General features: G+C 52.2%; 1 protein-coding gene across 9 annotated transcripts in view; it reads right to left on the reverse strand.

Annotated features, from left to right (window-relative positions):
• The window catches only part of FOXP4 (forkhead box P4), a 53,530-nt gene that overhangs the window by 36,304 nt on the left and 2,795 nt on the right, over positions 1-14,431 (reverse strand). The window contains exon 1 of one of the 9 annotated variants that reach the window (XM_072833077.1): positions 8,999-9,015. The exons of the other annotated variants lie outside the window; for them this stretch is intronic. The gene's annotated coding sequence lies outside the window, so the exon portion shown is untranslated. Of the gene's footprint in view, positions 1-8,998; positions 9,016-14,431 lie in introns of those variants that run through there. 9 annotated transcript variants of the gene reach the window in all.

Genomic DNA, 14,431 nt, shown 5'->3' on the forward strand with positions numbered 1-14,431 from the left:
ACACCTCCCCCCCCCCCAAACACTTCCTAAAGTTTAGTTTCCTTGTCTGTAGAAGTAATTCATTTCAGCCTCTTGGAGTCCTGAGCAGAGTAAATTGAACAGCACACGTAAACCACCTTGCAGCATGTAAGCTCCAGTCTACCCCTTCTCTCTCTGCCTGCCCTGTTTGTAAAGGTGAAGACTCTGAGGCCCTGAGAGGCCCAAGACTTGGCCCATTTAACATGGAGATTGAGGGGCCTACAGAACCCAGCCAGTGTTCTTTCTTTCCTTTGATCCTCTTTTGGCCTAAGCAGACCCAGGATCACACAACATGGTCTTCCAACAGGTCGTGGCTGCACAGATCAGAGAGCTGCTTGGAGAGACTGGTTATCTTCCTCATTCCTTCCCCAAGGTGGCGGCTCCCAAGAGCATCTCCCTCCTGCCCAGAAATCCTCTCCCTTCACTCCAGAAGGACTCTTCCCTTACTCTGCCAGGCCACTTGCTGTTTTTGTCTCTACTGGAAGCAAGGTTGGGAGAAGTGTAAGGGTATGGGAGTGTGTGAGGGGGACGGAGAGATTTAAGGGTCTGTGGGGGGCCCACCAGCCACATGGGCCACATCACCGGTCCTGTGGCCCCTCTTCTTCTGTGACTTTGTCTTCATCCTAATAGATTGATCTGTGTAGCCTTTTGGGTGACCCTATGCTGCTAGGGTGTCCCATGTTTATGCATTCTTGTGTGTTTCCAAGGGCTTTCCCTACCACTGCCCACCCCCAGCTGCCTCTCCCACTCCTGAGTTCTGAGAAGAGGTGGGCCAGGGTGAGGGTGAGGTTGGGGGCGATGGTTCGGAAGAGATTGAGCACTTGGGCCTAGGCCTTAATGGCCATGTCAGCCTGAGGGCCAGTGGCTGTCAAATGATGGATGGGGTGGGCACCGGCCTCCACCGCCCGAGCACAGGGCCCCAGCCCCCTTCTCTGAGCCACCCACCCTGATCCCTGCCACCGACCTGCAGAGCACCTTCCCCCACTCAGGCCTGGGCCCCAGCTACACATAAGGGGGATGGGGAGACAGCAGGGGCCCACCCTGCTTCCTCTCCCCCAACCCTGGCCCTGCTGGGGGTGGAGAGCAGCTGCCAGCCTTGATTCCAAATCTAGCTTCTCTGAGATCTGAGAACTCCTGGGCCCCAGGGGACAAAGACCAGAGCCTCAGGGGTGTGTGTGTGTGTGTGTGTGTGTGTGTGTGTGTGTGTACAGGAGAAAGGAAAGAAAATCCAGCAGTTACTTCCCTGGGGTAATGGAGAGTGCCCCCCTTCCAACACACACACACACACACACACACACACACCATAAAGTTGTGGATCAGACAGCAAGTTTGGAAAAAGGGAGAAGAAAGGAAGGAGGCTGCAAACAGAGGTGTCCCTTTCTTTTCTGTCTTTTTATGGGGGGGGGGGTTACAGAGCGACACCCAGTGAACAACATAATTGCTGCAATGTGGCGTGTAATAATAGCTATTCAAGGGCCGATCATTCATATTAAACAGGGTGAAGCAAGCCTCTCATTTGCATGCTTGAGATTATATGCATTTGAAAAGTCATTTCCGCAGGGTGTATGAATGGCATTAATTCCCATGTGGCACGCTCTGCCCTCTCCCTGGGTTTTCACCTCCTTCCTTGCTCCCACCCACCCACCAATGCACACCCAAACCTGCACGTGTTCCCAGGCATCTCCACACCCTCTACCTTCTCTGTGCTGGACACCTGCTCTCTGAGGAGGAGTACACCAGCAGCCTCATGCCTCCTGCCCGGCTCTCCACTGGGTGTTGCAATAGCACTAGGGTGTTCCCTGCACTGTGGGTGAGCAGGCTCTAGAGGCAACAGGGCCTGGGGCAGGGTGCTGGTAGACCTTGACAGCAGGGCCCTGAGAACCTGGACCCTGGCTAGGAGAAGGCAGGAGCCTGGGCTCAGCCACAACCAGCTGTGAATCCTCTGCCTTCCTCCTTTGGGCCTCAGTTTCCCCATCTCTACAGAGAGGTGGTCCTGAAGGCCTTTTTGGCCTTGGAAAGCTCCATGGGTAAAATTCCCTACCCCAGCACATGCACACAAAGCCACAGTGTTCTAGTGGCAGGTGGGAGCCACTGAAGACCCATCTGGCTTGCGGCTGTGGTCCCTTGCCCAAAGGGCTCCGCCTAATGTGGACCTGAGCTGCCTCCTCTGGTACTGGGGTGGGGGGGAGTCCCCTCCAAAAGCCCCCTCCTCCCTCCACTCCTGCCCTTCCCCTCTGTCCACACTCCCTCTCCCCCTCATCACTCATTCCCTCAGCCAACAGCAGCTGACACCTGCGGGAGAGGAGAAGACACTTGCAGGAAGGAAATCATTTGGTGTCAAGGGCCAGCTGTGTGACCTTAGGCAAGTCACTGCCCCTTGCCCTTGTCACCACATTGGTCTTTCTTCCTTCTTACAGTGCGTAAGGAGGGGGCAACTAGGTCTTTCTAGGATTCACGAAGATTGAGGCCTTCATCCCCCACCCCACCCCCACCTCCCCTGACCCCTCTTCTGCCCCCTTGGGGTCAGGGGAAAGTGACTAAGGCCACATTTTAGGTGGTCTAGAATTTCTCTCTGGGGCTCTAGTCCCCCCTTTGGGCAGGTCCCAGTCTCCCACCTCTCAGGAACCCCTCGGGGAACCAGGGCATCTCAGAGCCTTGGGCCAGGCCCCGAAGCTCCCGCAGACGCCTGCGGAAGAAAGGAAGGAAGCTGGGTCAAAGCCGCAGTCTCCTCTTCCGCTCCGGGGGAGGCTGCGGGCCGCTGGGGGCTCCCACTTCCCCTGAGGCTCCTGGCCCTTCGAAGAACCCTGGCGGGCATGCAACAGGGGACGCCTCCTGGTAACTTCCCCGGTCCGCTTTGTGCCCCCCACCCCGCCCCCAGGCCGGAAGTGACGAGCTCTACCCATTTTGGGGCTAAAAGGAGAACCCCAGGACCAGGATGCTTTTGGGGTGAGACTGGAAGAGGGCCGGGGAGCCCCACACGCGGAGAAACCTTTGTGCCTTTTCCGCGGGCACATATGGCGTAGGGAGTATTAATTACCGTAGCTTTTTAATTAACAATCGCTTAATCTGAGCCGTAACATTTGCCACGACACCCTGCGCCTCGCCGTGAACCCGCGCCGCCCGCCCTGCCAACTCATCAATTAATTTTTATTGACGTTTTCTTCCCCAAACAGGCACAATACCAGGGTTTTCCAATTAACACCTCCGCGATCTCTAATTAGTGCAATTAACAGACTGATGGATGCCCGGAGTTTACCCGCGAGGGAGGGAGGGGGGAAGGGGCGGGGCCGCCCCGGCGCACACGTGCACGCGCGCAGCTGGGCAGCGGGCAGCGGGCAGCGGGCGCACCCGGGCTCCAGCGCCCGCAGGGCTGGCGGGGGCGTGGCCACAGGTAACCCCGACCCGCAGCGACTGTAGTGCTTTGAGGTGAAACGAGTAGTCACTGTTGCCAGCCCCCCGCAAACCCACAATCTAGCCACGGCGAGAGCTGGAAGCCTGAGACTGAAAGTTGGGAAACCCGGCACCTAGCCCCAGGTCTACCATCAACTTGTGGGTGACTTGGGCCACGTTCATTACCCGCGTTTCTCCTCCGTATAATGGGGGAAAGCAGACTAGAAGTAGCCAGCTATCTACAGAGTATAGACTTCCGAGAAAGATGAGGAAGCTGGCCTCAATAAAAGACACAGGAGGCTTCTTAAAATACATCATGGGGTAGTAGGAAGGGAGAACAAAATGGACCCTAATCTCAAGCCAGGGGACCTCAAACTTGAGTGCATCACAATGCCCTCGGAGGGCTCGCTAGAACACAGATTGCTGGGCCCCAGGCCCAGGGTTTCTGACTCAGTAGGTCTGGAGTGGGCCTGAGCATCTTCACTTCTAAAAAGCTCCCAAGTGATGCTGATGCTGCTCATCCAAGACCACAGGTCTCCCCCGTGATGACCACTGACTTTATTTTTTTTTAAAGATTTTATTTATTTATTCATGAGAGACACAGAGAGAAAGGCAGAGACACAGGCAGAGAGAGGAGAAGCAGGCTCCACACAGGGAGCCCGACATGGGACTCGATCCCAGGACTCCAGGATCATGCCCTGAGCCAAAGGCAGACGCTCAACCACTGAGCCACCCAGGTGTCCCGACCACTGAGTTTAGTTTATGAGCTGCCTGTGGCCAAAATGAAATGATCTATCTCCAAGGTCATGTATTCATTCAACGTGGATTTAGTGCCTGATTAAGACAACACTGATGGGGAGGTGCGCCTGGCTGGCTTCCTTAGTAGAACATGCAACTCTTGATCTCCAGGTGGTGAGTTCAAGTCCTACAATGGTCACAGAGCTTACTTTAAAGCAGGGGTGGGGGGGGGGTGGGCACCTGGGTGGCTCAGTGGTTAAACATCTGCCTTTGGCTCAGGGCGTGATCCCAAGTTCCAGGATCAAATCCCGTATCACACTTCCCACAGAAAGCCTGCTTCTCCCTCTGCCTATGTCTCAGCCTCTAAGTGTCTCTCATAAATAAATAAAATCTTAAAAGAAAAAAGAAAAAAGGTCCTCAGGGACCTTTCTTGCAGGACGCTGGAATTTGGTCCCTGCCCTCTGCAGGTTTATAAATCTTAAAGAAGCCTGTGCAGTAGTGTCCTAGATGCTTTGAGGGCAACTTGTAATAATGGGGGTCCTATTCTCCCCAACCTCTTTTTACTAGGGAAATCTGGCATTGGTCTTTTTGAAAATTTAGCCACTAGTGGAGTTTTGGCTATGAACGAAGTCATTCTCTCTCCTCCAGTGGATGGCCAAGAGTGTACAGCACCAGCAAGGACCCTTCATTCACGGGTTGCACAGATATTTAGGCACCTACAGTGTGGCAGGCTCCGTGTCTGCAGACCTGAGCAGAACAGGGCAGAACAAGGCACAGGCCCTGCTCTGCTGGAGCTCATGGTTCCTGTGAGGGGAGGCAGATGATAAGTAAGGACACAAAAAGAGATAAGCTCACAATAAAGTAGGTTTCTATCAAGTGTGAGTACAGGGAATAAACAGCGAAATCTTACTTAAACCAGGCGGGTGGCGGGGGGAGTGCAGGGAAAGTCTTCTTTTTGAGGAAATGGCATTTATGCTCACAAATGAAAGGTGAGTAGGTGTTGGCCAGGTGAAGTGTACACTGAATTGCAGGGGAAACGGCACAGGCAAAAGCCCCTTATTTCAATAGAGGCTGCCAGTTTCAGACTCTTCCAGAGCCAAAAGTCTTTGAAATGGACACATTGCTAGATTACATGAAAAGACGTGGGTACCACGTAGAACAGAGCATGAGGACACCTTATATTTCCTATTTCCTATCTTTCTAGTTATCTTGCTATCAAATCTTGTGTCAGGGACATAAAGCAGAGGGCTCTTCAGAGCAATAAGCTCTGACATTGCACGTAACTGAAGAATGTTTCCCAATCTGTCATCCAAAGGCCTGGGGGACCCCCCCCTCCCTCATTCAGCTCAGACCCTGAAGGCGCACCTGCTCAGGCTGCCAGAAGAGGTGAGGGCTTGGGCAGTAGCCACTTTTGACCTTGGCCTTCTGTAGATAGCCACTCATTTGCCATCTACCTGCTGACCATTTTCTGGTCTCTCATTATCTTTGTAATAAGAGCAGTGAGGTCATCCGTGTGAGCCTCGGTTTCCTTATTTGTCATATGAGGCTAATGCCAATAAACCTTCCTTTCAGGGTTGCTGTGATATCAAATAAAATCCACTCCATGAAGAAGGCATTCAGAAAAGGGTAGTTAAGTAAGTATGGGGGCCCAGAAAGTCCTGCTGCAACTCAATTCTGAGTGGGCTATGGTTTATGATCCTATCCCCTTATTACAGCCCGTGTTCAGCATTTGAGTAAAGTGAGAATAGGGCCCATGGCTTAGAATATGTCTCTATGGCTCCAAAATGGGTCTCCAAACCAGAGCAAGGTGATGTGAGTCACGTCATCACCGGGCTTTCTGATTAGGCCAAGAGTGTCTTTCCCTAAGAAGATGGGGCTCTCTTGAGTTCCAGATAAAGCTTAATCCCTCTCCAAGCCCCTGTTATCCCCATACTTTGGGGCACCCCAGGCTTCCCTCTGTACTCTGATTCCTGCCCAAGATTCTCCCTAAATGACACACCAGCAGCCACATGCCCCAATATCAGAGACCATTCAAGACCTCTCAGCACAAAACTTCAGAGCTCGAGGAACGTCGTGCAAGAGTCAGGGTGAGGGCCTGCCTCTCTAACGGAAGGCAAGAAGCCTCTGACTTGGGAGATGAGCCACCATCCGTGCTGCTTCACGTTCTCTCCTGAATTTCAAATAACTTTAGTTTTTAATCTTAAAAGCATTAGACACCTTGGTAGAAAATTTTGAAGAGAAAAAAAGTATAAAGAAAAAACTGGTACCCATAATTGTGCCACCCAGAGAGCTAGCCTTTTGGGATCCACCCCTTCCAGTCAGTTCATTTTCACTCTCTTTGGCATATAAACATTTAAAAAGTGAAATTGGGGTCATAATCTGTACATGGTTTGAATTTTCCTATTTTTCCACTCACCACTTACTATCATAACCATTTCCACATGACAGCAAATATTTTAAGCAACAGTTTTTAGTGGTCACATTGTTGCTCCAATGGGCTGCATGTTCCAGAATTTATTGAGCCAATCCCCTAGAGTTGGACATCCAGACTATTACCTATTTTTTTACTATGACTCTGCAATAAACACCCTTTTGCTAACGGAACATTCGATGTTTCTAACTACTAGCTTAGGAAACGTGTTTAGGTGGAACTATGTATTTTTAAGGCTGTCAATATATTTATTCCCTAATTGATATCCATTAAATTTGTACCAACTTTATCCTCCCTCTGGCAATGCACACATCTCTTGGAGGACTCACATACCCCTCACCTTTTTAGCATTTTCCCTCCCTCTTCCTCAGGTCTGTTTCCAGAAGATTCTCAGATCCTGCATAAGGCATTCAAAAAACAACACTTACAGATCCTGTCAAATCTGGGTGAGTTTACAGGGTACACAGCTGGCTGGTGGTCCTCTGCCTGTAACTAATACTGAACACAGTAGGTACTGGGGTCTGGGCATATGGAGGGAATAAAACACAGCCTTTGCTTTTGTGGGGCTTACAAGTTGGTGGAAGAAAAAGAGACACACCCAGGCAAACACAGCATTAAGAAAAATACCCAATACCTAGGCTCCACCCTGCATCAAATAAATTGCGATTCTGGGGAGTGGGGCCGGACATGGATCATTTAAAAATATTTTCCAAGCATTCTAAACTTCAATTGCAGAGGGCGCCTGGGTGGCTCAGTTGGTTAAGCATCTGCCTTCGGTTCAGGTCATGTTCTCGAGGTCCTGGGATTGAGCCCCACATCAGGCTCCCTGCTCAGTAGGGATTCTACTTCTCCTTCCCCCTCTGCCCCTCCTCCTGCCTATGCTATTTCTTTCTCTCTCAAATAAATAAATACCTTAAGCTTCAATTGTAGCCAGGATTGAGAACCTCTGATCTCTATATATCGCCCAACTTTCCAAATGTTACATGAAATTGACACTGTAGGGGTGAGGTGCTGGCTATGGGTGCCTAGAGGGAATGGGGATACTCTGGGAAGGCTCTTCCAGTAGGAGGTGACTTCTAAGCGGAGTCACAAGGAAGTGAAGCCTGGGCACACAATTTGTGACTATATTTTATTTTAATAACAACCATTCCACTCATAGAGTCCTTGAAAGTCCCTTCCCATACCCTGTCCCCTCTTCTGCACACAACCTGGCATTCGTTTGACAGATGAAGGAGCCACACTTTGAAGATGCTTACTGACCTGACAAAGTCACCTGGCTGCAAGGAGGCTGAGCTGAACTGGAACTCTAACAGCTCTTCCCATTCCCAAATCAGTGCTCTTCTCCTGAATCCCACCTCAGAGGCCTAAAGGGTGGTCACTCTGGGAAGCGGTTGAGCCTCTGCCTTCAGCTCTCCCTGGAGTCTGAACCTTTCCTCACCACTGCCCCCAGCCACAGTTTACTTTCCACTGGCTCTGGCCCTATAATGCTCCCACCAGGCCCTAGCACCCCATCCTAGAACCACACCAAGAGGAAGAATCAATAAAAAAAGAAAGAAAGAAGGAAAGAAAGAGAAAGAAAGAAAGAAAGAAAGAAAGAAAGAAAGAAAGAAAGAAAGAAAGAAAGAAGAAAAGAAAGAAAAGAGGAGAACCAAAGATCCCACTCCATCTCATTAAGAAAGTAAACATAAGAGCCATCTAAGTGTCTAATTAAGCTTCTAATTAGTCCCTGCTTGTTACTAATGCAAATTAGATTACTCCGCTTAACTACAGCATGTCCACAACACCCTTGTTAATTGCGGCCTTTTGAAATTAAATTACTCCCTAATTAGCATATCAAAGCCATTGATTCGGAGCTGGGAAAGATGAGGGCAAGAGAAGCCGAATGCCAAGTTTGGTTAATCAGAGATGGCTAATTAAATAGTGACGTCTTTCGTGGGGGGGCCTGCTGGTTTGGGGTGGGGGCAACTCATCCGAGGCCTGAGTGGCCATCTGGAGCTTGGTTCCGGTAGTGCCCTTGGCACCAGGGGGCTCCCGTGAGCAAAGGAGGGGCTCCAGTCAGCCTGGGACACATCACTTGGTCTGGCCCTTCCTGGGGGCCTAACTGCTTCACGCCCAACCTGCTCCTGACCTGCCCTGGGCCCTCTCTGTCTCCCCTGATGATATTTAGGTGTAGTATTTACAGGCATTTTGGGTACCAACTCAAGGGGCATCCGAAATACATCCACATCCAGATACACAAGATTCAGCATCCTCCCCTCCGCCCCAATTTCCCTGTTACAAAATGAGTTCCAGAAAGGTGACTTATATCCAATTCTCTTGTCGCCACCTGAGGTTCCATTCTTGGAAGAAAGTCTCCCCACTCCCCCTCACAAAAAGTAAGTTTGGGGGACAAGTGATGATGACTTTCATAGTCGGGCTCACCTGGGCAGGGATGACCTGGTTTCAGCTTGGAACAGACTCCTGGCGACACAAGGCCCTATAATTCCTTCCGTGGTCAAAAACAGGAAAAATACCACCGTCAGTTCTGAACAGAATTCAGCTGGGGTCAGGGTGTCCTTAGAGGTCTTCTCTGGCTCTAGTTAAGACCTTGCAGAGTCTCTCAGACCACCTCCCCTTCTCCTAGCTCTTCCTTGAAGAATATTGAGGATAAGTAAAATCTCCAAGACAGAATTACTAACCACAATGCCCTCAGGGGCCAGGCTGGTCACCTAGGAGGCCAGGTGAGAAGTACAGGGCATCAATCCCAGCCTGCCCTTACCAAATGCAGGCTGAGTGTTGACAGGGTTTTAGTTTTTCACAAGAAGCCAAAGGGGGGTATTTGTGTGAAATGTACCCTTGTAATAAGTTTTGTGTGAGTCAACAAGACTCCTAAGGGGTGAAGTTGGTCAGTTAGTGGCTCAGCCCTTATGGCCAGCATTCCAGAGAAGCAGGTTCCAGTTAACTGTGTGGCCTCAGGGCCATTGCACTACCTCTCCAGGCCTGGGCCCCTCACCCATCAACTGAGAGTTGAGATATGTCTATATCGTCGCCTGGAGAATCTCTCCGGGCTGTTGTGAGGATCAGAACAGGGAAGGCATGTGAAATGGCAAGGCAGAGATCCTCAGTCAGGGTCTGGTGACCACTTATTGTACTTTGTACCTGCCACAACCCCCTCCCAGATTGGGACAACTTCTAGAACTTTCCTCCTTCATCTTCCATTTACCTTCTTATTCCTGCAGAGGCCCAACTTAGCTCTCAGGCAGCCAGGAGGTACCACACATCTGTGCCCTCTGCCCCTTCATTGAGCAGATCAGCCCCTGGCTGGGGCAACAGCTCCTAAAGGCCTCTTCTAAAAAATATGAAACTTTCACCAGAACAAAATCCTGAGGTGTGACAGGCAGGCCTCTAGCCTGGCCCTCCAAGGTCCCCTCCTCCAACTAGGGTGTGTGTATCTTGTGGAAGAGGCTCTTTGGAGTCTGTCCCTAGCTCTCCCCGGGGTCCTCTCCAAGTTTCTCACCAGCAGCCCCTGGAGTACACAGCGTCAGGGTCAGGGCCAAATCCCCCAAGGGTGAGGTTCTGTTGGTTTAAGGAAGGATGGAACAGGGCCCAGGGGAGAACAACTCCCTATTGCCCCCCCCCCCCCGCGCCCCAGCTCAGAAAGGGTGAATCCCAGGAGGTGACCAGGGAGGGTACCCATCCAAGCCAAACCTGGCAAAAGGCAAAAGCATTCATGAGGGTGGTTTTGTTTTAGAAAATAGGTAGAATGAAAGGCAAAGCAGAAACAGAGAAATGGGGAGGGGGTGACGCCATCCTGATGTGAGGGGGAGGGCAGCACGGAGGCACACAAGGGCCAAGCTGCAGCCCGCCTCACTGAGCTCTCTCTCCCAATGAGATTCAATTAATTGATAACAAGAGGCATCAAATTAATTTCTGGAGGATGTGAGATTCTGATGAAGGGAAATCTCGTTGATGGAGATCGAGCAGGGGGGGGGCAGCACCCCCTTTTAATCAGGCTCCGCTGCCTAATTGGGAAGGAGGAGCCCGGCCTGTGCGTGCGGAGTCGCCTGCCCCACACTCCACAGCGCCCCTTTCGGGAGGGCGAGGCGGAGGCCGGGCCCACCGCCATGAACAAGGGGAGTGCGCTGGGACCTGGCAGTGTCCCCGGCCCCCCCATGCCCGACCCGCAGCTCCGGCCTGGGCCAGAGGAAGCCCAGCAGAAGAGGCTGCAGGGGTTCCCAAGTCAACCTGCAGTTAGGAACACCTTTGCCGAGAGAGAAGTGGGCATGCCTAAGGTCTCCCCAGCATTAGGAAGTTGGTAGCAGTGTGCTGTCCAGTGACCCTCTCCTGGAATCCAGACCTTGTTTACCACCCAGATCTGCTAAGTCATCCCCCAAAGAGAGGAGTGCAGTTCGCAGGGAGAAGGCACACCCCCCCCCACCTCAAACACCGGCAGCCCCCTCTTCCAAAATTCCCTCGACTCCCCAGGCACTGGAGTGGAGGGGGTCTCGTGCCCCAGGCTCTTTCTCGGTGCTCTGGTCAGGTGTAGCACGCCTGAGCTCAGAGATTAAGGAACTTCCAGCAACTTGCACTAATGCACTTGCAGAGGCTCAGGGAAATGCTGGCGGGGCAAGCAACCCAGAGCAAGGGCGCGGAGCTGGATGGGGAGACCAGTAGCACTGGCTCTCCAGGGGAAATCCCGGAGGCTTCCTAAAGGAGGGGTTCTCCCAAGTGGACCAACTCTGCATCCTTAGCAAGATCCAACCTTCACAAGCGCCTCCTGCTCCAATGATCCAGCGATGCAGGAGCCTTGAGAAGATAGGGAGCTTCTCCACACTCAGAGCTTTGCTCCTTCAATGCTTACAGCTGCAGCCACTCCCTGGGTCTCCTACAAATCCTGCCATTCAGTGTCTCTTTCAGATTCTCCCCAGCTATGCACACCCTTCGTTGCAGGGTGCCAATGTGCATCTGCCTGGGGAAGCCCTGAAGGAAAGGAAGAAGTACACCGATACCCTTTTTTGGACCAATTTCTTTCAGCCTGGGTCTCCTGGAAGTGTGGGCTCCAGGCTGCGGAGCCCAATCTGAGGGAGCTCATCGGTTGGAAGAAACAAGAATGGGAGTCCCTTCGTTCCCCCAACTTCCACTTTTCCTTCACACAGCACAGGCCTCATGAAGGCTCTCCCAGGTCAGCAGAGGCATCCTCTTGCCCCTGGGGAGCATCAGGACCAGTCCCCAGACCCTATCTGAAAGATCAGCCCTAGGGCACTTGCTCCACTCCTAATTTTCCAAGTTGCAATGGAGTCATCTCTTATTAAACCTCTTCCCCTCAACCCTCATGCTTGCCACTGCACCCATTAAGTGCTCCACAGTCCTCCTCCTGGTCTCCATTCCCTGAGTTACCCTGCCCTTAAGTCGCCATCTGTCTCTCCTTTGCTACTGGTGAGAATTCGAGGTAACTTCCACCTGCTGACCCTGACTACCTTGAACAAATGCCAAGGGTTAGTATTGTGTACACACTCCACTCTGAGGAAAGCCCACCAGCTCGTCCTCCTCACCCCTACCCCATTTGCAGGGCAGCCCAGGTCAGGTTCCATCAGAATCAGCTTGGAGTGGGAGAGAAAATGCCATTTACCTTGGTCCAGGACTACCAATAAGCCTGATGGCCCTCAGGTCCCAGCTCTGGAGGCTCCAGTTGGGCAGAGGATTGGGAACCGTGAGGTCAGCAGAGCTACTGGTATTCTGGGCACAGGTGGCATGGCTCTGGCCAGGGTGGGGAGAAGGTGCAGGGTTGCACTAGAGGGACAGCCTGGCAAAGACCCGGAAAGGAGTAGTCCTGGGATAGGAATCAAGGGAAGGAAGGACATCCATCAGGACCAGGCCCCCTCAAGGCACAGGGCACTTTGACTCCCACAGCTCAACATCCTGTGGCCCTGTCCAGATGTGCACTTCTTGTGCTGGGAGTTCTCGATGTCTAGCTCAGGCAGGTGTGCTCTGAGTCTCTATGAGGGGCCCACAGTCTCTATGAGGGGCCCACTGAGTGCCATTTCACCAAACCCCTGCATGGGCAGCCACAAGGCTTGGAGTAACAGGGCTCCTGCTGTGATGCCAGCAGGGTGGGGCTGGCAGCAGGTGAAGAAGGTGTGTGTTCCCATGGCCAATCCAGGAAGGCAATGCTGAAAAAGCCAGGAACTTTAGGCTGAAGTTTTTTTTCTTCTTCTTTGAAGTGATCCATCCACAGGTAGGTCTCCAATTGATCTAAGACTGGTGGCCAAACTTGTCTTCCATAAGACTGTATAGGCTAGCGTTCCAAACCCCAGAAGTCTCCCTTTTTGGAGAGAGGTGAATTATTCCTCGCATTTTTGTCTTCACAAGCACCATCACAAGTGGTGATGGTGGGGTAACATACGTCTGGATCGTTCTAGGGTCGTATGCAGGTGGGAAATGCCAGGTTCTGAACCTAGACCCCCCCCCCCCCCTTAATGGGAAGGCAGGAGGAGAAAACAGAGCCTTCTCAGTGGACAGCAAAGGGGCAGCCCAGGCCTGAGTTTGTAAAGGAGGGTGTGGTGGAGGGGGGTTGGGTTGACAGGCCCTCTCATCCCCTCCTCTCTCCCTTCCCCACAGCGAGGCTCAGGCCCTACTGGTTGCCCTGCATTTTAGTCTCAGCTGTTCCACTCACTAGCTGGTAACCCCAGCCAAGTTGCTTCTTCTCTTTAGGCTTCCTTTTCCAAGCCCATGAAATGGAGGTTAAAACACAAACATTTCCAGTATTCAGTCCAACGTGAGTGCTGGTAACGCTGGAAGTCGAATAATACAAACCACTCCTTGGTCAGCACTAGTATGTGCCAGGCTCCGTGCTAGGGACTTCACATACAAGCTCCCACTCAACTCCCAAACGGACTCTCTAAAGTGAGCATTATTGACCCACTTTACAACATGGGAAAACTGAGGTTCCAAGAGCTTAATAAGTTCCCTAGAGTCCCATCACTGCCGGTGGTCAGGTTCCAAAGTCTCTTCCACTGTGACCCATGTTCTGGCCAGGCTGGTGTTCCCTGCCTTGGGTTCTGGAGTTCTGGAACCAAGTCCAAGGAAACCATTTCAGCCAATGGAATCCTGTCAAAAGTAGCACCCACCTGGCCTTGGTCTGGAGAAGCTGGGAGAGCTGTAAGACTGTGAAGGGACGCTGTGTGGCTCTCCCCGGGTAGAAGAAATTATTATTTTGCACAGTTTGGGTTATTAGGAAAGTCAAGTCATTGTGCCAGGGACAGATGCGGAGGGGCTTGCATTTCAGCTGGAAAGATAGGCAAACCACCAAGGTGGGGGGGGGACGGGGGGTGGAGCACAGTGATCGGTTAGGATGTGGGGGAAGAAGGGTGCAGCCATGCCAGGTGTGGCAGGGGAGTCCTCTGGAGATGACCCTCCCTTCCCTTTGCGCCTCACACCTCTCCTCTGAAACAGACACCCTGCTCTCATTCTCTTCTCCTTGACGCAATAGCCTCCCTGTCTGTCCTTCCTACCCCAGCAAAAGAAGCATCAGAGAGCAGACCCAGCCTTCTTGTTCACGCTCTCTAGTGCCCAGCCTGGGACCTGCCCAGACAGACCAGGGGCTCAGCAAACACTTGGGGGAATTACTACATCAAAGGAAGCCCCCCACCCCCCCTCCCAGCACATCCCCCCTGCTTTCTTCCCCCTAAGGAAGAGGTGTGTTTGGAGTAGGGGCCCAGCAGGATATGCACATTCCTGGCGAGAAGGGACCTACCTGCTAGAAGCCAGAAAGGAAGTTTCTGGCCCACAGCAGAGGAAAGGGGTTGAGGGGGGGGTATCAGTGTCTAGGTGTGAGCAGAGTACCTGCATAGAAAGGGACAAAGGCAGGTTCTGTGT

Source organism: Canis lupus, chromosome 7 (assembly GCF_048164855.1).
Source record: "Canis lupus baileyi chromosome 7, mCanLup2.hap1, whole genome shotgun sequence".
In the NCBI taxonomy this organism is placed as follows: domain Eukaryota; kingdom Metazoa; phylum Chordata; class Mammalia; order Carnivora; family Canidae; genus Canis; species Canis lupus.